Here is a 24,871-nt window from a genome sequence, read left to right as displayed (position 1 = left end):
CATTTTTTCCTTTATGTTATCGGATTTTTTTAAATTAGTAGACTCTTGCAGTTCTGGAACAAACCAAATATAAACAGATATGCAACAGGCTTTATAGTACGGTTACACTACAGTTTTTTGCCGGTTTGACACACTTCGAGAGGATTTATTTGAAGTTTGCTCTATGGAATTGGCATTTGAAATCCAAACCCTCTGGGTTAATCCGGTTAAGTGTAACCGGGGTATTACTGTTTATCTGTGTTTCGGGTCATTTCTAAAAACGCGAAAAATGAATGGAAATCCAAATTTTCTTTACAGTGTCAGATTCTGTGTATGTTCAAAAGTTTGTTTCTTCACAATGTTGATGAATTTAATTTGAATAAATGTTGTAATAAAAATGATCATTCCGACTGAACTTGAATATGTTCAAAATATTTTGCCATATTTTTCAAAACAATACACATAGTCCCAATTTACATTGGGCGAGTTTACTTGCGGCAATTGTCAGTTTGTGGGTGAGAGAGGGTGCTGAGAGGCAAAGGGTTACCATATGCCTCACCCCTCTCTCCTACAAAATGACAATTGCCACAAGTAAACTCGCCCAATGTAAATTGGGACATACATATACAAATTGTGTATAAGGCCAAAACCTATAACTTTGCGTGTTGCGTGTGCGTTTAAAACTACAAAATACATGTATTTCAAATTGAAATACATGTATTTTGTTTTTTGAGCGCACACGCAACACGCAATGTTTTAGGTTTTGATCTAATGATTTGAAAGAATAAAGGCTGGGTACATAAGCTGCCTCGCCTGCTAGCCTTGCTTGCTTCTGATAAAAGAATAAAAAAGAAAAGGGCAACCCAGTTCGAAATTTGCTCGGCCTTCATTATTCTTTTATTTTTATTATGTCAGAAAAGAAGCAGGAAAGCAAGGCAATCAGGCGAGGCAGCTTATGTACCCAGGCTTTAAGCAAACCAAAAGAAAAAAATTTAATCTGCTGTTTGCTATGGCCTACCTTGTAATGATTGTACCATGGCAGAACTACCAGGTAGTGGGATGGCAGAACTACCAGGTAGTGGTATCACACCAGCTGATCGAATATGAAAAGTCAAATCCCTTTATAAAAAAATTATTTTTGTTGTAATTTCCCCAACAACATAAAGAAAGTTTTGACATAACATATTAATAATTTTACGATGCCACTACCTGGGTAATTGTGCCATGGATTGTACTATGGATTGTGCCAATGATATTTTGTGATTTTATTAATGTTTGTGCATTTCTCGCTTCAAAAACATTTGACATCAAGAGAAGACAAATAGCCCGTTTAGACTATATCTTTATACGATGAATAAGGGCATTATCTCGATTTAAGTGCTTAACCCACCCTGATTTACCATACAAAATTCTCAAAACTTGAATTTGTTTTAAATCAAATGTTATATCGAAATATTTTGATATAAAGCTTTTTGTGCATGAGCTTTTTTCTATCGAATCCCTTTTTAATTAAGATTTTATCTAATTTATTGCAAAAGCTCATCAAAATATGACACAGGGATATGAGGTTGTAAAAAAGTCATAACCCTATTATTTACATTATGTGTGTTCGTTTACTTAAGGGCGAAACCCATAACTCTGCGTGTTGCGTGTGCGTATAAAAAAAAAACAAAAACAAAATACATGTATTTCAATTGTATATACATGTATTTTGTTTTTGTATTTTTGAACGCACACGCAACACGCAGTGTTATAGGTTTCGCCCGTAAATTTTTACAAATTGTTACTGGATGTTGTTCGTTTACTCTACAGTACAATGTAAAAGACATTATTCGTTTACAAGAAGTTACTGGACTTGTACAAATTTGTGCAAATTGTTGAGTAAACGAACACATCTATTTTTCAAATAACTGTAAACACAAACACACAAAAACAAACAGGAGCGGGAAAATAGAAAAAATATTAAATAAAATGGATGTAGCCATGGTATAAGTAAAGAGGTAGATTTAAATGAAAAAAGTCTATAGAACCCTTGTTTTTCTCGAATTCCTAAAACTTCAAAATAAAAGCAACAAGTGGGTTTGTTTACAGTGCATTTTTTGGGCATTTTATTAAAAACGCGAAAAATGAATGAAGAGTTAAGTTTTCTCCACATAATCGAGTTGTGAATATGATAAACTGATTGCTTCAATGCAAATCTCACCAATTTCTTCCATACAAATGGTCTAAAAACAATTTTAAAAATCATTGAATTCGTTTGTTTTTAAAATTGTTTGGCATATTATTCAAACATTACACACACATACACAGTTTGTTTATATTGTATTGAAGTTTTAGGCATACTCGAATGAAAAAATTTAAATTGACAAAAAGCTTTGTCTAACCTTTCTTATTAAACCATGGATGTAGCTTTAATTTAATATAAATCGTAAATAGCAATTTGTCGGATTATTTTGTGCAGTATTCCATTCCATTTTTAATTTGCAAGCAATTCTTTTTGTAAATTCGCGTATATATACGTAAACAAAGATCAGCTGACTGGCATCTTATATCATTTTAGACTAGTCTAAACAACTAGGATTTGAAAGTTGGATTTAGAAATCGAGTCGATTTAAAATGACTAGTCTAAACGGGCTATAATGCTCGTGATTTTGCAGGTGTTTGGTGATTTCGCCCGAAATCAAGAAAAATTAACCATGATTTTCCATACAAAAATGAAATCATATCATTACGTGTTTCAGCGAGATCAACATCGAAATCACAGTACTCATGATATACAACCCTGTTTTTGCCTAAAAAATACCAAAAGTTGCAAAACTTTTCACGTATCACAGTAAACAAGGTCCCGGTCCACACTAGAGTGATTCCAATGGCATAAGCTTCGTTCCAGTACTTTTTTAATGATAAAAGTGTCAAAAGAGCAAACTGTCGAAAATGAGTCCAACACACACATTTTTCCAAAATGTACGGGAACGAAAAAATGGCAGAAACGTCAAAAAATCTGAAACAAATGTCAAAGTCGGCATGTCAGCGAATCAAAAGCCGACAAACATGTTGCACACTTTTGCTCGCTCAAATTTGTCGTGTAAAAAGTTTCTGAAGAGAAAGCTATTCAGCGCCATTTTTGTTCAAAGAGAAGTGAACATTTTGCAACTTTTTTGGTGTACGGGAACGCATTTCGGGGAAAAATGTGCAAAATGTGTTAAATGTGTAAAAACTTTCTAGTTCTGGAACGAAGCTATAATTTCATGAAAATAGTCGTTCATAGATCGAGTTCCCCACAACAGCAAATTCATAAACATAATTTAGTATGGAACTCGATCTAAGAACGACTATTTTCATGAAATTATAGCTTCGTTCCAGAACTAGAAAGTTTTTACACATTTAACACATTTTGCACATTTTTCCCCGAAATGCGTTCCCGTACACCAAAAAAGTTCATTTTGCAACTTTCACTTTCACAACCTTCACTTTCACTTCTCTTTGAACAAAAATGACGTCAAAACTTTCTTTATGTTGTTGGGGAAATTACAACAAAAAATATTTTTTTATAAAGGGATTTGACTTTTCATATTCGATCAGCTGGTGTGATACCACTACCTGGTAGTTCTGCCATGGTACAATCATTACAAGGTAGGCCATAGCAAACAGCTGATTAAATTTTTTTCTTTTGGTTTGCTTAAAGCCTGGGTACATAAGCTGCCTCGCCTGATTGCCGTGCTTTCCTGCTTCTTTTCTGACATAATAAAAATAAAAGAATAATGAAGGAAGAGCAAATTTCGAACTGGGTTGCCCTTTTCTTTTTTATTCTTTTATCAGAAGCAAGCAAGGCTAGCAGGCGAGGCAGCTTATGTACCCAGCCTTTATTCTTTCAAATCATTAGATCAAAACCTAAAAGTTATAGGTTTTGGCCTTATACACAATTTGTATATGTATGTGTATTGTTTTGAAAAATATGGCAAAATATTTTGAACATATTTAAGTTCAGTCGGAATGAACATTTTTATTACAACATTTATTCAAATGAAATTCATCAACATTGTGATGAAACAAACTTTTGAACATACACAGAAGCTGACTCTGTAAAGAAAATTTGGACTTCCATTCATTTTTCGCGTTTTTAGTAAATGACCCAAAACACTGATAAACAGTAATACCCCGGTTACACTTAACCGGATTAACCCAGAGGGTTTGGATTTCAAATGCCAATTCCATAGAGCAAACTTCAAATAAATCCTCTCGAAGTGTGTTAAACCGGCAAAAAACTGTAGTGTAACCGTACTATAAAGCCTGTTGCATATCTGTTTATATTTGGTTTGTTCCAGAACTGCAAGAGTCTACTAATTTAAAAAAATCCGATAACATAAAGGAAAAAATGTTATCGTTGTAAAATTAAAGCTGGGTACACATTGTCAGTTTTGAATGACAGCTTTGTTGTTGCTTGCTAGTGTGGCCGTTCATTTTAGTCATTCATCATGCAACCACCAAATATTTTGTGGTTGCTGGACGGTTGGACAGTTATCGATAATTGCAAAAAATCGTCATTCAAAACTGACAATGTGTACTGTACTTTAGTAGCTTCTTGCAGGTTCTGGAACAGAGCAATATTTTTCACAATTTTTTCGAACCTGTCCAATCTTCTGGATTATTGTACTATGGTTGGTCCTTTTTGTTACACGTTTACGATGAAAAGAAGTATTTATGGTAGCAAATTACGAAGTTTCAAATTTCATGAGTAGACCCTATTACATTTTGAAACCCAAATTTACAAAAACAAAAAGTAAAAATAGAGCTGATTGTCACTTCTACCTTATATAAATGTGCCTCGGTACATAAGCAGCCTCGCCTGCTTGCCTGCTTCATTCCTGGCATAATAAAAATAGCTTTGTTCCTTTACTTTTTTTATGGTAAGAGTGGTAAAAGAGAAAAGTGTCAAAATTGCTCTCTCACGAACATTTTTACTAGAAAAGTAAAGGAACGGAAAATGGTAGATCTGGCAGCAATGTCAAAAAGAAACATAAAAAATCAATTTTCGTCTTTTATTTCACAGTTTTTAATTTAGTTTTGTCAGCGTTCGACTTTTTCTTCTGTTTTTCGTCCATTTTCTTCTTCATTGTGAAATAATCGTCAAACAAAAGTCGAAAAATCAATTCTGCCATTTTTACCTGCAGAAATTTGTCTGGTAGCCTGTGGTAGAAGAGAAAACCATTTTCGCTCTCTCTCTCTCCTCTCTCACTCTCTTAAAAATTGCTTCCAGTTTTGTCACTTTTCGGGGTTAAGGAACGCTTTGCAGGTTAAAAATGGTAACAAATGGTAACCTCAGGTAAGTAAAGGAACACAGCTAGTAAAAGAAGAAAAGGGCAACCTAGTTCGAAATTGGCTTACCCTTCTTTATTCTTTTATTTTTATTATGTCAGAAATGAAGTAAGGCAAGCAGGCGAGGCTGCTTATGTACCCAGTAGAGCTGGCAAACCATCGATAATCTCAACATTAGATATTTTCGATATAATGTTTTAAAATATCGATTGCTATCGATATTATCGTTAAGTTGTCATCGCCATTAATTTGGAGGTGAAAATGGCGGAAATGTCAATGATTTTCCTAAAATTATGCAAAAGTGGTTCACAGAAATGTAAAGGAATACATGTAAAAAAATACATTTTATTTTACCGAAAAATGTGTACGTGTGACTACGGACTTACTTTTTTACACACACATAACCGAAAAGCAGTGAAATTTCTATTTATTTCAATAGATTTCAGGTTAGGGATTTTTATTCCGATAATATCGATAGGCAAAACTATCTATCGATATTGTATTTTTAAATAACAATCGATATTATCGATAGTCCCATCGATTTTTTGCCAGCTCTAGTACCCAGGCCTTAACCCAACCTTTACACATGCCAGTGACAGTTCGAAAAATTCAATACATACACAATTTTTTACTACCACAATTACATTTTTTGAATTGTCGACTCCACTGGCACTAGATTTTTCATGCCAGCAAAATTTTGAGCTGGCTGCCAGTGATATGTCGAAAATGAAAAAAGAGTTGCCGAGACTATTTTTTAATCCATGTACATTTTTGTTTCTTTTAAGAATGCAAAGATTTAATGCATATTTTCAAAAAGATTAGGAAACACAAATAATACGTCTTGGTAGCTGCAATATATTAGTGGTTTGTAAAGACATAATTTTGATGTTTTTCATGCAAATATAGGTTGATATATACTTTCCCCTCTGGGATTATACAATATTGAAAAGGCGGCAATACTAGATTCATTATGTTTACGATTGAAAACAATCTTTTTAAAACGAAATAAAATAAAAAGTAATAAAATATGTTGTGAATTGTGTTTTAAATCTGAAATATAATGCACTTTTGTGTGTTAATGCGGCTTAAAATAATTTTGAAATTGAACTTGCACTGGCATGTGTAAACACACAAGAAAACTGCATGCCAGTCGAACACTTTTTCGGTATTTTCGAGTATAATACATGTACTCAATTGGCACCAATTCACTGGCATGTGTAACGGAAGTGTAATGCCAAGTTTACACTTGCGCTCCAAAATCCACTGGATTTCACGAAATCCTCAAATACACCCCGGTGTTTACACTTATTTTTTGTTGATTTCAAACATATCACAATGATCAAGGTAGACGCATATGCGCAGCTGATTAAACATGAATTTTCAAATCAAGTTTTTGCAAATTGAATTAATCATGAAAAATATACGACAATATAGAATTTTACAACTTTCTTTGGGAAATTATAGTAAAATTATCTATATATCGTATTATTTGTGTATAGTACTAACAAATGAAAAAATAAAAAAATGATTTTATCGTTGAGACATCGTTATAATAAATTTTGATAGATAAAAGTTGTGCTCAGATCCTGCACAATATTAGTACTTGCAGTAGTTTTCCCGTTTAGTGCTAAAAATGCGTTCCCCTAATCCGAAATCTAGTAATACTTGCACTTCTCTTCAAACAAAAATCGCGCCGAAATCTCCTGTTTTCTGCCATACACTTTTGGCCTAGTAGAAACTAGCAGCAAGCATGTTCATTGGTATCTAATATGATAGCTGATACGTTGATTTTGACATTTATGCTGGAGTTTTTGAAATTTCCGTCATTTTTCCGTATCTGTATTTTTTAAGAAATTTTTATGGGGAAGCTATTTTTGACAATTCGCTCTTTTTTCTAACATTACCATTAAAAAAGTACGGGAGCACAATGAAAAATAGCATTGTAACAAAGTAATTTAATATTTTTTCACATTGTTTACAAATTTTGATACTAAAATTTTTTGTTGCAGCAATTGACCATCTACCTTATTTATTGTGATACGTGAAAAGTGTTGCAACTTTTGGTACTTTTTTATGCAAATACAGGGTTGTATATCATGTGTACTGTGATTTCGATGTTGATTTCGCTGAAATCACGAAATGAGATGATTTCATTTTTGTATGCGAAATCATGAAAAATTTTGTTTGATTCCGCGCGAAATCACGAAACGCCTTCGAAATCACGAAACGACGGCAAATGTAAACTAAGCATAAGAGTTGTGGATATTGAAATGTTTTATTTTAAGCTTCGTTCCAGAACTCAAATGTTTTTACACATTTTGCACATTTTTCCCCAAAATCCGTTCCCGTACACCAAAAAAGTTGCAAAATGTTCACTTCTCTTTGAACAAAAATGGCGCTGAATTGCTTTCTCTTTAGAAACTTTTTACACGACAAATTTGAGTGAGCAAAATTGTGCAACATGTTTGCCGGCTTCTGATTGGCTGATACACCGACTTTGAATTTGTTCCAGTTGATGTTTCTGCCATTTTTCCGTTCCCGTACATTTTGGAAAAATGTGTGTATGGAACTCATTTTCGACATTTTGCTCTTTTGACACTTTTATCATTAAAAAAGTACTGGAACGAAGCTTTATTGAATAACGAACGAAGTGTTTTGCTACATGAAGTGAAATGACGAATCCACATTGCAATAAAAAATATGCATATATATGCATAAAAGTTAACAACACTGTTCGGTGTACGTGATTAACGCGGTAAGTAGTCATTACTCTTTTTATGGCACAACAAAGTAATTGGTAATCATAAAAAAAGTTTATTTGTGTTTGGAAGAGAGAAGTAACAACAAAAAAAGAGAGCGATAACACATGATTAGCAAAGTTATCGATAACTTTTCAGAAACATAATTTAGTATGGAACTCGATCTAAGAACGAAACTATTTCATTGAAATCACTCTAGTGTGGACCGGGACAAGGTAGATGTTCAATTGTTGCAACAAGAAATTTTATACTATGTTTGCATTTAAGAAATCCACTCGATTTCAGCTGTCAACTCCTTTGCGTATACCTCAAATGAAAACTCATCTGAAATCGATTGGGTTTCATTTGACGTTTGAGCAATGGAACTGACAGTTGAAATCGAGTGGATTTCGTAAATGTAAACATAGTATTTGAACCAAAATTTGTAAACAAGGGGAAAAATATTAAATGATTTTTTTACAATGCTATTTTTCATTGTGTTCCCGTACTTTTTTTAGTGGTAATGTTAGAAAAAAAAGCAAATTGTCAAAAATTGCTTTCCCATACAAACTTGCTGAAAAATATGGGAACGAAAAAATGACGGAAATTGCAAAAACTCCAGCAGTAATGTCAAAATCAACGTATTTTGACAGAGTAAAGGCCTGTAGTGCGATTCTCTAACTCACTTTTTGAGTCACCGACAAAAATCGCTAACTTTAAAACGCAAAATTATGAATGAGAAGTGGAAATAAAAGTTGACAACACTGCTGCTATCGGTAGAACTTTACGACTGCTTTTTATTCGTCGCTAACTTACCGAAAAACATCGGTAATTACCGAAATTATAAGCATTTTAATTTTACTGACAATTGTCGGTAAATCAAAAAATGAGTTAGAGAATGGCATTACTGGGTAAATAAGCTGCCTCGCCTGGTTGCCTTGCTTTCCTGCTTCATTTTTGACATAACATAAAATAAAAGAGTAAAGAAGGCTGAGCCAATTTCGAACAAGGTTGCCCTTCTTTATACTTTTATTTTTGTTATGTCAGAAATGAAGCATGAAAGCAAGGCAACCAGGCGAGGCAGCTTATGTACCCAGGTCTTTACTCTGTCAAAATTGTATAGCAGAAAATAGAGAAGAGGGTGTTATTCTGCGCTATTTTTTATTAATTATTTGTTCATTTGTTAGTATTGTACACAATTAATACGATATTTAGATAAGTTTACGATAATTTTCGAAATAAAGGAGTAAAGTTCTATATTGACGTATATTTTAAGAACTAGTTCAATTTACAACAACTTGTTTTGAAAATTGATGTTCGGTCAGCTGCGCATATGCATCTTCATTATTGTGATATGTTTGAAATCAACAAAAAATAAGTCTAAACACCGGGGTGTATTTTGGATCGTAAATGTAAACTTGGCATAAGAACACCTAATTTTATGAAATTTTTGCAATGAAATCACTCTAGTGTGGACCGGGACATAGAGAGCGAACGATCGCCGGTATGAATATGGCATTAAGCATGGCACAATTACTCAGGTAGTGGCATCGTAAAATTTTGAATATGTAATGTCAAAACTTTCTTTCTTTATGTTGTTGGGGAAATTACAACAAAAATAATTTTTTTTTATAAAGTGATTTGACTTTTCATATTGCAACAACTGGTGTGATACCACTCATGGTATAAGTAAAGAGGTAGATTTAAATGAAAAAAATCTATAGAACCCTTGTTTTTCTTGAATTCCTAAAACTTCAAAATAAAAGCAACAAGTGTGTTTGTTTACAATGCATTTTTTGAGCATTTTATAAAAAACGAGAAAAATGAATGAAGAGTTAATTTTTCTCCACACAATCAAGTTGTGAATATGATAAACTGATTGTTTCAATGCAAATCTCACCAATTTCTTCCATACAAATGGTCTAAAAACAATTTTAAAAATCATTGAATTCGATTGTTTTTAAAATTGTTTGGCATATTATTCAAACACCACACACACATACACAGTTTGTTTATATTGTTCTGAAGTTTTAGGCATACTCGAATGAAAAAATTTAAATTGACATAAAGCTTTGGCTAACCTTTCTTATTAAACCATGATACCACTACCTGGGTAATTATGTAATTGCATTAAAGGCCTGCGTACATAAGCTGCCTTGCCTGCTTACCTTGCTTACATGGTAGAACAAATACAAGGTAAAGTTAATACTACAACAAATACAACTCGAACAACAACCACAAAGGAATTTGTTTTTGTTTGTAACGTTACTGCCAGTTGTATTTGTAAACAAAACAAGGAAATGTCTATAAATTATTGGAATTTAAAAAACTAATAATTTTTCACATTTGGTTGAATATTTTGGAAAACATGAATGAAAATTCGTTACATTTTCAATTTTTATGTTTCCACATCATTCCACTAAATGCATAAATTCTCGCAGAAAGTAGAATTCTTGCAGAAAAGTTTGGGGTCGCTGGAAATTCATAGAAAAAGAAGAAGCTGTTTCAATGTTTTGTTTTAGAAATCAAAGAAGCACATGTTTATTAGGGCTTTATTTTTTTAAATTTTAACAAAATACCTCACATATTAACAAACGTTGTATCGCCTCTACAAGCGGGCTTATCGTTCGAACTTGGAGGAGGTTACATATCATTGATATGAAGAAGTCTTTCTGGGAAATGGTTTTTTCCGAATGATATATTTGTTTTCTCAAAAAAAAATATATGTCCCTAATGTACATCGAAATAGAAATAAATGTATAAAATGTCATATGAAATTTGACACTAACGTTACAACCCAGTTCAGTCAGCTGTGTATTGCTGCTACCTTTTCTTATTCTACCATGCCTTGCTTATAGGCCGTTTATATATAACAAGGTTAACCCAGTGGGTCTGGGTTTCAAATGTCATTTCCATTGTATATACTTCAAACAAATCCTCATAAAGAAGGTTAACCCTGCAAAAAACTATATTATAAACGCCGTATTACTTCTGATAAAAGAATAAAAAAGAAAAGGGCAACCCAGTTCGAAATTTCCTCGGCCTTCTTCATTCTTTTATTTTTATTATGTCAAAAATGAAGAAGGAAAGCAAGGCAATCAGGCAGAGCAGCTTATGTACGCAGGCCTTAAGTGTCCCCAAAAACAATTAAAACAAGTAAGAAAAGAGTTTAGTTCGGCCGGGCCGAACTTTTTATACCCTCCACCACGAACTGTATTGAAGTGAATAGGAACAATTAGTTTAATTTCGTTTATGAAAGTACTAAACTCTTCCTTTTTGCACGGGTAGTACATATATCTCAACTGATAATACTCCCTTCAAAACTTATATGGGGTGACATGGACCAATATTTACAATTTTCCGAATTGCGCGAAATACTTAAAATTGGGCAATACCGGCATCGGGAGCACCGTTCTATGGAGGCTGCATAAAACGTTGACCTGTACCGATAAATTTCTGGAGGAAAGTTTCGTATCTTCAGCGAAGACTAAATACCGAATTTCAGTTATTCCCGTTGAATAATGTGGCTAAAACTTTCAAAATACGGAAAATTGGGAGGGACCTTTTTATGGGGGCCATATAAGAACATGGATAAATACCGGTAAATTTCAGGTGGAAAGTTTTATACCACCAACGGAGACTAAATATTAAATTTCATCCGTTTCGATGGGATATTGATGACAGACAAAACGTTCAAAATACCGAAAATCGGGAGTTACCGTTCTATGAGGGCTATACTAAGGCATGGACCTGTATCGACAAATTTCAATTGGAAAGTTGTATACCCCCCAATGAAGACTAAATACCAAATTTCAACCATTTCGGTGTGATGATGAGGCTGAAACCGTCAGTATACCGAAAATTGGGATATACCGTTCTATAGGGGGTACATCAAAACGTGAACGTATACCTACAAATTTCTGAGGGAAATTATTATACTAATAGTACATTTACGAAATCGAGTGGATTTCAGCTATCAATTCCTTTGTGTATACGTCAAATGAAATCTCATCTGAAATCCATTGGATTTCATTTGACGTGTAAGCAATGGAATTAACAGTTGAAATCGAGTGGATTTCGTTAATGCAAACCTAGCATAAGTATCATCTTGCAGCCATTTCGGTGTTATAATGAGGCTAAAACCTTAAATATACCGAAAATTGGGATATACCGTTCTATGGGGGGTACATCAAAACGTGCACGTATGCCAAACAATTTTTTAGGGAAACTTTTGTAGCCTAGAAAAAGACTAAATACCAAATTTCAGCCACTTTGGTGAAATAATGAGGCTACAACTTTCAAAATACCGAAAATTGGGATGTACCGTTCCATAGGGTTCTACATCAAAACGTAGACCGATACCGATAAATTTCTGGGAGAAAGGTTTGCAACCCAAAGGAGGACGAAATATTAAATTTCTCCCATTTTGGTAGGATAAAACATATAGCTAAAACCTTAAACAATACCGAAAATTGGGAGATATCGCCCTATGATGGCTATATGAGGTCGTGGACCAGGTGGAAAGTTGTATACCCTTAACGAAGACTAACTACCAAATTTCAGTCATTGAGGCCACAACCTTCAAAACACCGAAAATCAGGAGGTACCGTTCTATGGGGGCTATATAAAGACGTTGACCTATAACAACAAATTGCATATGGAACTTTTAGTACCCCAAATGAAGTCCAATAACCTAATTTCAGCCATTTCGATGGATTAATGTGGCCACAACCTTCAAAATGCCTAAAATCCGGAGGGGCTATATGAAGGCGTGGACCTATACCTACAAATTTCTTGGGGAAAGTTTTATAACCCCAACGAAGGCTAAATACCAAATTTCAGCCATTTCGTTGTGATAATGAGGATAAGACCATCAAAATACCGAAAATCGGGAGATATAATGGGGTCCTATGGGGGCTATATCAAAACGTGGACCTATATAAACATGTTATTATAGAAATGTTTATTACCCTATGGAAACACAAAATACAAAGTTACAACCGATTCTGTGGTCAAATGGGACTAATTCATTAAAAATATCTTAAAGTGACACGTATTATGTACGTATGGGGGCTATACCAAAACGTGGACTTATATAAACAAGCTTTGGTAAAAATGTTTTTTTTTAGCATCTGGAGACACAAAACATCAAATTACAACCAATTCGGTGGTAAAATGGGACAAGTATCTTAAAAATTCCTTAAACCGACGACGCGTCACTCGTATGGGGGCTATACGAAAACGTGGACGTACATAGCTCGCTTTCAATACCAAAAGTCCTACGTACATATAATAGATTTTACCAAAATTTCATTCACCGTTCGGACGCTTGGCTGATTTCCACAGACGGACAGACGAACGGACATGTTTGTGGGGTCTACAATGATTATTTCGAGTAGTTACCAACGGAATGACAAACTTAATATACCCCCCATCTTATGGTGGAGGGCATGGTAGAACAAACCAGGTGAAGTAAGTACTACAACAAATACAACTCAACAACAACCATATAGGAATTTGTTTTTGTTTTTAACGTTACTGTCAAATATAAATATAAACAAAATAAGCAAATGCCTATAAATTATTGGAATTTAAACAACTAATAATTTTTCACATTTGATTGAAGGGTAAGTGCTCCTATCTCCTGCATGTACCAGTAGTCGGCATCTTTCGTTTTTGAGTTTAAATAACTCAAAATTACTGTAACAAAATATGAAAATAATATCAAAAAGGCTTCAACAATACTCTCAGCTGACTATATGTACAATTTCATTGAGCTAAGACCATTTATTATATCAGAATTTAACTTTTTGTTAGTGAGCGTTTTTCACCACAACCGAAAATGCATGTCTCTTAGTCCGTGTTTAGACACACGGGAAAGTAAATTCAGTTTTTAGTATTGAGGAGCTCTTTCCTCTCCGCTCTCTCCCAAAAACTCAATTTACTTTCCCGAGAAATGTGTGTGTCTAAACACAGACTTAAGAAAAAATTAGTGGAGACGTCTACATAATAATGTCTGTAATTATATTAAAATTAAAAAAAAAAAAACGTTTACAAAATTATTGTTGTCTTCGTAGAGTATAGTCAAGAGAACACTTTAAATTATTAAAAAATTATTTTAATTCTGGCCTTTTTGTCGATGCCGACTTTAGGGACAACAAAATATAAAGTTTTCCAGAAGTCGGCATGGGGTGAAAAACACTCGATTTGTCCGTTATTTTTAGCTCAAAATTGTACAAATATGTTAAATAAATACTTTAAAGTCTAGTCAATAAAAATATTTTGATTGAAATAATGACTTTTTAGTGACTTTAAGCATGGTTTGAAGTGCGTACATTTGTGTCATGCCGGCAATTGGGTAATAGTTGCCGACTATAGCACCAACTAATTTATTTAAGCAATATATTTACAATTTCCTACTTTTATGATGCACAATCATTTGGAATATGAACTAATACTGTAGATACTTAATTTAGTTTATGTTAAAAACAAATCTAAAACGAACAATTTTAAATGAATTCCAAATGCTAACAAAATCTTTATTTTATTTACTTTTTAAAAGCAATATCGGTTAAAATATGTATTATTTGTGTAAAAGTATGCTTTTTGTTCTTTAAAATAAAAAAAAAATAAAAACATTTATATACTAAAATACAAGGTGCCGACTATTGGAACATGTGACGCCGACTATTGGAAAATGGTGCCGACTACTAGCAAAAAAGCACTATTCTAACAAATTCGCAAAAGCTTTAAAAGAAATACTTCAACATTTCTTTATGTCATCGGAAAATAAACTAAATTTCGAAGCAAATAAGCTTTATTTCATTACAATTGGCCAGATTGTCTCGGAATGGCGAAGGATTGAAATTAGGCAAACTCTTAAAGTGCCGACTATTGGTGCACTTACCCAATATTTTGAAAAACTCGTTAGATTTTTAATTTGAATGTTTCCCTATCATTCCACTAAATGCATAATTTCTCGCAGAAAGTAGAATTCTTGCAAAAATTTTTGGGGTCGCTGGTAATTCATTGAAAAAAGGTAAGCTGTTTCAATCGTTTACTTTTGAACACGGTTGCCACCGGGCAAAAAAATTGTCTACCAAAATTTTCCGAAAATGTTACCAAAAAGTTACCAACAAATTAAATTTGCCATTTCGTTTGTGACACATCGAACTATGCATCGAAAACGCTGTAAAATTTATATATTCTAGATCAAGGCATATTTATATAAGGTTTTGAGATGTGTGTCCGTCCACTAAAAATTGTAATCAAACTGCAGGCCGCAATCGTCACGAATTGTAGGGACGTCAGGCTCCCATCACAATAAAATCGATTAGTTTTTGGGGTGATCTGATCGACGCGAAATTTTAAGTATGGTTTGGGTTTAGGGTAGAAACACAATTAGCTCGTTGCTTGCTTTCTTCTCTTTGCTCTAGTAAAAGAATATTCTTTATTCTTCTAACAGAAATGAAGCCAGGCAAGCAAGAAAAAATCATTGCCTTAACATGATGATCAGATAATATTTAGCGGGTGAAATGAACCAACAGTTTTGCGGGAAAATTGGTAAAATTTTTAGTATAATGACTATATCTTTATTACTCCTCCTTATTACCCCTGAAAGTTATATTTTGAAAAGAAGCTCATGACCTTTTAATTGGTAATTAGTTTTCGCTGTTGTTTTAAATTATTTAAATATTGAAGGCTTTAGCCACATTATCCAACAGAAGATGCTCAAATTTGGTAGTTACTGTGTATAAAACATTTCTTTCGAAAATCTTTTGACATTGCACACTTAGAAAGATACCGCCCGACTTTCGGTACATATTTTGAAAGATTTTACCAATTATCGAGCCGACATGGCCTACATTTTGGAAGTTTCTCTTCGTTAGGGGTATAAAATATTCCTACAGGTAATTGTATAATTTTACTATTTTAGGTATTCTTGATATTTTAGCCGGATGATAAGAAATATATAAAAAACAGGTAGAATAGATGCATAACCGATGTGAAGAAAGACCCTTGCTATGATGTTTGCATTTCTCGCCGTTGGCTTATTAATATCCACATTTACATGCGGAAATTAATAAAAGAAAATCAATAATATTTGATCTGTTCCAGTACTGCAATAATCTACTAATTTTTACTATTTTTCGCTAACATAAAGGAAAAAATGTTATCGTAGTAAAAAATAGTAGCTTCTTGCAGGTTCTGGAATAGATCATTTATAGTTTGAACAATCAAACCTTAAAAAAGTTACCAAACCAAAAACGAAGTTACCAACCCTATAAAAAGTTACCAAATTTGGTAATATTCTACCAACTGTGGCAACCGTGCTTTTGAAAACAAAAAAGCACATGTTTATTAGGGCTTTATTTTCAAGTTTAACAAAATATCACACATATTAACAAATATTGTACCGCCTCTATATTATAGAAAAAAAATTGAAAAATGTTAACTTTTCTTTGAACAAAAATTGCGCTGAATGGCTTTCTCTTTAGAAACTTTTTACACGACAAATTTGGGCGAGCAAAAATGTGCAACATGTTTGCCGGCTTCGGATTGGCTGACATGTCGACTTTGACATTTGTTCCAGTGTTTATGACGTTTTTGCCGCTTTTCCGTTCCCGTACATATTGGAAAAATGTGTGCGTTGAACTCATTTTTGACGATGCTCTCTTTTGACCATTTTACCATTAAAAAAGTACTGGAACGAAGCTTAAACATATTACGATTCAGCTATATTTATTGATTATTTTATTAATATATTAATTATTTTTTTATTTATTTTGGTTAAAATTTAAGAACTTTTTCATTGCTTTGGGGTTAGTTTTTCTTTCATGCATTGGCGCCAATGTTTTTGTTTTGGGTTTCAACTGTTATCTTGCTAGTATTTACTAAATGCTGTTTTTTTGCTTTTTTCTTTATTTTCGTATCAAAGAGTAAAATCTCTCTTACTCTCTGAAAACAAGTTACTGAATAATTATTACTGAAAAAGTAAAAAGACACAACTATTGTGTCATGGGTTTTGTATGTGATTTTATTCACAATAATGCATTTTGACAACTAGGATGATAATCAGCGTTTTTCCGTTAAATCGATTAAAAATATCGGCGCGCGCCATCTCCAGTCGAGTTGACGGCGGCGATTTTTAGCCGATTTCAGCCGATGTAATCGGCGGCGGCTAAAACCTTAAAAATAAGATAAGCGGCGGCGCGCCGCCGACCGAAAATCGACTCGCTTCCACCTCTGCTCTATAAGCGGTGTTTTAGTGTGCGGCATGTCGTTCGGACCTGGAGGAGGCTACATGTCAATGATATGAAGGAGTCTTTATGGGAAGTAGTTTTTTTTTTTATTAATTTGTTCTTCAAAAAATATATATCCCTAATATACATCGAACATTGACAAAAATATATAAAATGTCGTATGGAATTTGACACTAACATTACAGCCCAATTCAGTTAGCTGGGTATTGCTGCTGGATTTCATTTGACGTTTAACCAAAGGAATTGACAGTTGAAATTGAGTGGATTTCGTAAATGTAAACCAAGCATAACCCTGCAAAAGGCTATAATATAAACATGGTTTAAGCTTCTTCCAGAACTAAAAAGTTTTTACAATTTTTACCACTTTTACACATTTTACCCGAAAAACCGTTCCCGAACACAAAAAAGTTGTAAAATGTTCACTTCTCCTTAAATAAAAATGGCGCTGAATGACGCTCTCTTTAAAAACTTTTTACACGACAAATTTGAGCGTGTAAAAAGTTGTGTTCCTTTACTTGCCCGATGTTACCATTTGACCATTTCTTACAATTTTTAACCTGCAAAGCGTTCCTAATAGCCCGTTTCCACGGTACGTCGTTCGTTCTCTATTCGTTGTTCGACCTATAACTACGAATAAATTACTTATTTCCCCACACAAAATTCTATGAACGAACGACGATTTTTCTACGTTGTTCGATTAGAAATACTCTCTGAATGACGAATAAGTATGTCCCATCCCCATGGTAGAACAAATAAAAGGTAAAGTTAATACTACAACAAATACAACTCGAACAACAACCACAAAGGAATTTGTTTTTGTTTGTAAACCTTAGTGTCAACGTAAATGTAAACAAAACAAGGAAATGTCTATAAATTATTGGAATTTAAAAAAACTAATATTTTTTCACATTTGATTGAATATTTTGGAAAACATGAATGAAAACTCGTTAGATTTTCAATTTGAATGTTTCCATATCATTCCACTAAATGCATAATTTCTCGCAGAAAGTAGAATACTTGCAAAAATGTTTCGGGTCGCTGGTAATTCATTGAAAAAAGAGAAGATGTTTCAATCATTTGCTTTTGAAAACAAAAAAGCACATGTTTATTAGGGCTTTATTCTTTTCAAGTTTAACAAAATACCACACATATTAACAAATATTGTACCGCCTCTATAAGCGATGTTTTAGTGTGCGGCATGTCGTTCGGACCTGGAGGAGGTTACATGTCAATGATATGAAGCCGTCTTTATGGGAAATAGTTTTTTTTCTGATGAATAAATTTGTTCTTCAAAAATATATATCCCTAATATACATCGAACATAGAAATAAATACATAAAATGTCGAATGGAATTTGACACTAACACTACAACCCAGTTCAGTCAGCTGGGTATTGCTGCTACCTTTTCTTGTTCTACCATGTCCCATCCCTAACAAATGAGAGAATTTATCGAAAAAATTAATTGTGACATGTCTAAATTCAAAATTGAAAAATTTGTTGAAAACACAAAAATTTTTAGAAAAAAGGAAAAACATGAATCAAAATTAATGAACTAAACATTTTATATAGATGCGGAAGGAAGATGGTTGTGTTTCCTTCTTAATTCCACACACATTTCTTGTCCATTAGTTCAAAATCGCGTAAAAAATCAGAAACAAAAAGGAAACAAATAACTGAAAGTCTGTATACACAAACATTGTTTTGACATGTCTCTGTCTCTTTAATTTTGAAAATAGAAACATATAAAAATATATTGAAAATACAAAATTATTCAGAATTTATGGAAAAAATGAATGAAATGTGTGTAGTTAAATATAGAAGATACATTTGAAGGAAAGTCTATTGTTTTTCCTATTCATTTAATGTATATTTTATGTGTTTTCGGTTCAAATTTTCGTGAAAACAAGGAAACAAATATGAAGGAAATTTTGTTTATGTTTCTGTTAATTACGAATGGTGTCGTGGAAACGGGTTAATTCGTGTACGTTGTTCGACAGGCGAACAACGTAATTAAAACGCTCGTGTGAACATGACATTAACCCCAAAAAGTGGTAAAAATTTTAGCAGTTTAGTTTTAGAAGTTTTAAATTTAAAGTTGTATGTGTATCTCAGTTTTCACAGTTCGCTCTATTACTACTTTTACCTTTAAAAATGTAAATATGCTGTAACTGTATTTTATATTGAATCGTCATAAAAACCTCTAAAAATTAAATTTTAGATTGAAAGTGAAAGCAAAAAACGCCAATATCTCACTTAGTAATTCAAGGTTAGCAACATTGTTTGTTCATGTTTATTTCTCCACTGCTCTCAGAACTCTCCACCAGTGTTTTTTCTCTAAAATTTTATTTCGTTCGCAGCTTCTGATTTGGATATTTCAAAGGTGACGTCATAATCATGAGTGCCACCCCAAAGTAACAACAACAAAAAAGTGGATTCACTTCACCCCACTGTATAGACCAGCCGGCTGACAAAGATGAACTCTCTTTTCAGAAGTGGATGTTTTTCAGTTAGAATGATTTTTACTCTCGTTTCGTGAGGTTGTTTTTGTAGTGCGTCCGTTGGCTATTGTTTTTTTTCTGTGGGTTCTCCGTCGCCGGTCCGTGTGGAATCTTGCAAGTGGAAAAAATTAACAAAAATAAAAATATTCGTTCGAAAAAACAAAAAATTGGCATGTGTGTATTCGGTATTTAATTACAGATATACTTATTTATTTATGTATTATACCTACCTTTCCACAGTGAAATAAATAAAGAAATAAATTTATAAGATTTGGCTATTTGAAATGCATATTAAGCAAAGAAAGTCAAATATTTATCGTGTTTTGTAATCTACTCGTGCTGCCTATAATGGTTTGTTGTGGTTTTGAGTAAATTCTAAATTTGAATTCCAAAAAACCCATTGTTTATAAGAGGGAGGGGGGGGGGGGGAGGTGGAGTGGAAGAGAACGGGCAGAAGTTTAAAAACAAAATAAAAATCCAAAAAGCCCCCAAACAACTCTCAACTGTCCACTCTCTCTCTTTCCCCAACTAGCAAATTGCAAAAATAGAAAAATAAAAGCATATTTTAAGGAGTTTGTGTGTGAGAAATAATTGTAAATTATACAAGTGTTGCCATTGTCACCAACCAGATTTAATTATGTGTGAAAGTGTTAAATGTGTTCCAAGCTGATTGGATAAAAACGTTTAAATGACGATGGAAAGGGTATATTAAAGCGTGGCTATCAAAGTTTACTAGGAATATTGTATTTTACAATTTAAATAAACCAGTGGAAATTTCGAACAATAGCAAAGTACAGCCCATGTACACGTTTGCCAATTGTTTAGCTACTGTTTTGAAATATTCATTAACAGTAAAAATGGTCCATTACTGGAAAAATACAATGAAAACTATTTCAGAATAATGAAAGATAGGTCCGAAGTGGATTGAAGATTAATATACAGTAATACCTCGGTTTGCGTTAACAAAAAAGTAATCGATTTGCGTTATAAAAAATCGCAACAAATGCTGCTTTGAATCTCGTGAAGGTGGCATTCGGAAGTTCTTAACGTCACACGATGGAATAAGGCGAATTTAATTTCCCCCACGATTATGAAAACTCCTCAAGCATTTTATATGCGGACGATTCCTTGCTATACTCGCACCACGAATCACCTGTTATTGCTTTGAACCATGTCTCCCAATATCTCAATTGGTCTGTTCCTTTACTTTTGAAAATGGTAAAACCGGCAAAAGTAGTAAAAGTTGTAAACTGCTCCCATATGAATTGTATGGTGTCCGAAGTAAAGGAACGCTTTTCGAGTAAAAAGTTGTAAAACTTGAGGATTCTTGCACGTAAAGGAACAGAGCAAATGAGGTACATCAGTATTTCAATAATTGGGGTATCAAAATAAACACGTCAAAATGTGAAGCCAATTGCATAAGAAATGCTTCTGGAAAATACAAACGTTTTGGGGTACCAGAAAGTAAAATTTTAAAGCAAGTTTTAAATGGCACTGAAAATCCATTTAAAGACAATGTAAATAATTAGGTGTTGAGTTTAATAAACTTTTTAAGTTTAATGCTCACGCCAGAAAGGCGAGTAATAAGGCTCAAGATGTCTTTGTTTCTTGTCTAAAAATTCTTAGTAACAAGTATTTACCAGTTTATACGAAAATTTTATTGTATAAAACTTTCATATGACCCATTATTCTTTATGCGTTCCCAATTTGTAATGAAGGAACTTGAGATACTTGAGAGAATAATAATACGAATAAAAGGTAGTCCAATAATTTTAATTATTCCAATTCTAATGTGAAACGGCTTTCCAAATACATATACCCTCAGCATGTGCGATGAATGTTTATCAACCAAAAACCTTTTCCATATTAATTATGTATTAAGGAGGTTTTAGATATTGTGGCCCTTTTTGGAGTATGAACTAATAATGCAGAGGAAGTAACTGAAGGAATGGATCGACATACTCCATTTTGGAAGTAGATATTTTTTTTTTAATTTTGGACCAAATCGGTTGATCAGTTGGCGAGTTATCGTGCTCTCCAGCCACTATATATGGTGCCATAGGGGTTTTTACGCCTTTCGGGCTGTTTTCTCACGAAGTATGGACCTGCTCCTGAGAAAATTCTTACCGTCGTAATTGTGTCAGCGAATGCAAGTTGCTTCAAAAAAAAAAAAAAAATCAAAGTGATTCGAGAGCAGTTTTTAAAGCGAACTTATCCGAAATTTTGTGTGGGAGGTACCCGAACGAGTGGACAAATATAGTCCATATTCGATCTTGATCTATATCTGGTAGATATATTAGGATGTGTAAAGTATGGACTAAATCGGCCACTCCCTACAAGAGTTATTGTGAGCACAATTTTTCCGAACATTTTCGAACCCTTGTGGGCGAGGTACCTGAAGGAATGGACCAATATGGCTTATCTTCGAACTTAAAGTAAGTTTGAACAAAATATTAAGAAGGGGAAATTTTGGACCGAATCGGCAGATCCGTTCGAGGGTTATCTTGCTCTCCAACCACTACACACGGTGTCATAGGGGTTTTTTGCATTTTCCGGCTATTTTCTCAGGAAGTATGGACTTGCCCCTGATAAAACTTGTACCGTCGCACAGTGTGTCCAAAATGGGTTTTTTGTGTCAAAAATCTATATTTTCTAAACGGATAAAGATAGAGCTATGAAATTTGGAGGAGATGTTTATCAGACATGGATCTTTTATTCCATGTAGTTACCAGGCATTCGGTCAACGTCTTCTATAGAATTTTAATGAATAAAAAAGGTTTTCCGAAATTTTAAAGTTTGTGTTATATAGATACATTTAAATAAGAATTGATAATTTCTTAGAGTTATTTAAAACACGTTTTGAGGTTATAGAAATAAAGGGTGTTTTTTTAAGCCCGATAGAACTTGAAATTGTAAAAAATAACACAAAAAATTAAATTGTAATCAAAATTTTTTTTTTATTCGAAAGATCAATACGTGACATTAACATTTGAAAATGATTTCGGGCATATGGGCACCGCGGCTGTTCTTGACGAAGTGCATTCTGGACGACCAATTTTTGGCCACTTTTTCGAGCACTGCTGGCCGTATGTCACGAATAACACGAACAATGCTGGCCTCCAAGGCATCAATTGTTGCTGGTTTATCAGCATAAACCAGTGACTTCACGTAGCTCCACAGGAAATAATCGAGAGGTGTCAAATCGCACGAACTTGGAGGCCAATTATCAACTTATCGCCAAATTTTGATTTCAATAAGTCGATGGTTGCGTTCGCGGTATGTCACGTAGCGCCATCCTGTTGAAACCACATCTCCTCCGGATTAATGTCATCCATATTTTCAAACAAAAAATCATTGATCATGGTGCGGTAATGATCTCCATTGACCGTAACGCGAGCTCCGGCCTCATTTTTGAAGAAATAAGGTCCGATGATGCCACCAGCGTGAAAACCGCACCATACGGTGCATTTTTCTGGATGTAATGGTGTCTGTAGGGTCTCTTGTGGATTGGTCTCACTCCATATGCGGCAATTTTGCTTATTAACAAACCCGTTAAGCCGAAAATGCGCCTCATCGCTGAACACAATTTTGCGATAAAACAACGGGTCATTTGCCAACTGCTCTAGAGCGAATCGACGACTGATTTTCAAAGTAAATTTGGATAATTTCGTAGCGTTGTTCAAGCGTGAGTCTATTCATGATGATTTGTCAGAGTATACTGAAACAAATAAAAAAAGTTTCATCAAAATTTAATTTTTTGTGTTACTTTTTACAATTTAAAGTTCTATCTAGCTTAAAAAAACACCCTTTATAAAACGCTATAATCTCAAATACAGACTTGTGTTTTAAAAACATAAAATAAATCAATTAATATGCTTACAATAACAAAAATTTAACTAATAAAATTCATGGAGGAATATTTACTTAGCGTAAAAATGGTAATATTTCGGTGTTTAAATTATGTTTTTTTTTGTTGTGGTTGCTATTCAAAAGCGTGGGACTATGTTAAGGACAGCTGATTCACATACCGCAGTTGATCGCCAGTATCACCAACTAAGGGCCATTATCAATGAATGGCAACGTCATTGTTGCCATAAATAAAAGAATGGCAGGCTGTAAACAGTTATTTCATTTTGTTAAATATTAGCAAATTATATTTGCAAATATTAAACAATATATAATTATGTCGGAAAATGTATCTTTGAACTCCAAAATACAAAAAATCAGGAGTACCGTTATATGAGAGTTCTATCATAAAGTGGACCTATGCCCACAATATTCTGTGTGCAAGTTTATTGACCACTAGGAACCCTAAATGCAAAATTGTAGCAACTTCTTTCCGAAAATGTATTTAAAAACCCTAAAATACCTGAAATAGGGAGGTACCCTTATATGGGGGCTACATCAAAAAGTGGACCTTTAGATACAATTTTTAGTAAGGAGACAGTTTACTCATAGAAAACGTTATATTTAAATTTTTAGCTAGATCGGTTGATTATTGTAGGTAAAATCCTCAAAACACTTAAGATCGGGTGGTAACGTTATAAAGGTCATATTTTCCGGCGTTGGACTTGGTCGCAATTTCTCTATTGAAAATTTGATAGTTCGAGAGCTCCTCTATATTTGGGTACCATTACAACAGAGGAACCCCGTGGAACTTTTTAGTTATATCCCATTAAAAAAGAACTTATTAAAAATATACACGTAAAAATGCTCAAAACAAATCAGGTTATACAGAACAGGAACGCAAATACATTTACTTCTAAGCACAGTTTAATACGACAGGTTTCGTATTATCGGATAGCAAAAAGAACTATTAACCTCACAAAATCGACGAATTTCCTTGCGATTTTTGGTATTTGTTTTAACGAAAATAAGATTATGTTATAGGTACCGTTACTTCCATTATAACGGTGCAACCAACGAAATTTTTGTTTTTATACCCTCCACCATAGGATGGGGGTATATTAAGTTTGTCACTACGTTTGTAACTACTCGAAATAATCATTGTAGACCCCACAAAGTATATATATTCTTGATCAGCGTGCAATTCTACATCGATATAGCCAAGTACGT

At 33.6% G+C, this 24,871-nt stretch overlaps 1 long non-coding RNA gene across 6 annotated transcripts in view; it reads left to right on the top strand.

Annotated features, from left to right (window-relative positions):
- The first annotated feature begins 19,590 nt into the window (after positions 1-19,590).
- Positions 19,591-24,871, top strand: part of LOC141399816 (uncharacterized) — a 264,120-nt gene continuing 258,839 nt past the window's right edge. For 5 of the 6 annotated variants that reach the window (XR_012411960.1, XR_012411962.1, XR_012411964.1 and 2 more), the window contains exon 1: positions 19,596-20,146. This is a non-coding gene — a long non-coding RNA (uncharacterized lncRNA). Of the gene's footprint in view, positions 20,147-24,871 lie in introns of all 6 variants that reach the window. The other variant, XR_012411961.1, reaches the window with a different exon arrangement.

The sequence above is a fragment of the Musca autumnalis genome, unplaced genomic scaffold (genome assembly GCF_047663935.1).
Source record: "Musca autumnalis isolate F117 unplaced genomic scaffold, ASM4766393v1 scaffold_3, whole genome shotgun sequence".
Lineage (NCBI taxonomy): Eukaryota > Metazoa > Arthropoda > Insecta > Diptera > Muscidae > Musca > Musca autumnalis.
The sequence above is the reverse complement of the archived record's forward strand: the minus strand, read 5'-3'. Positions and strand labels throughout refer to the sequence as shown.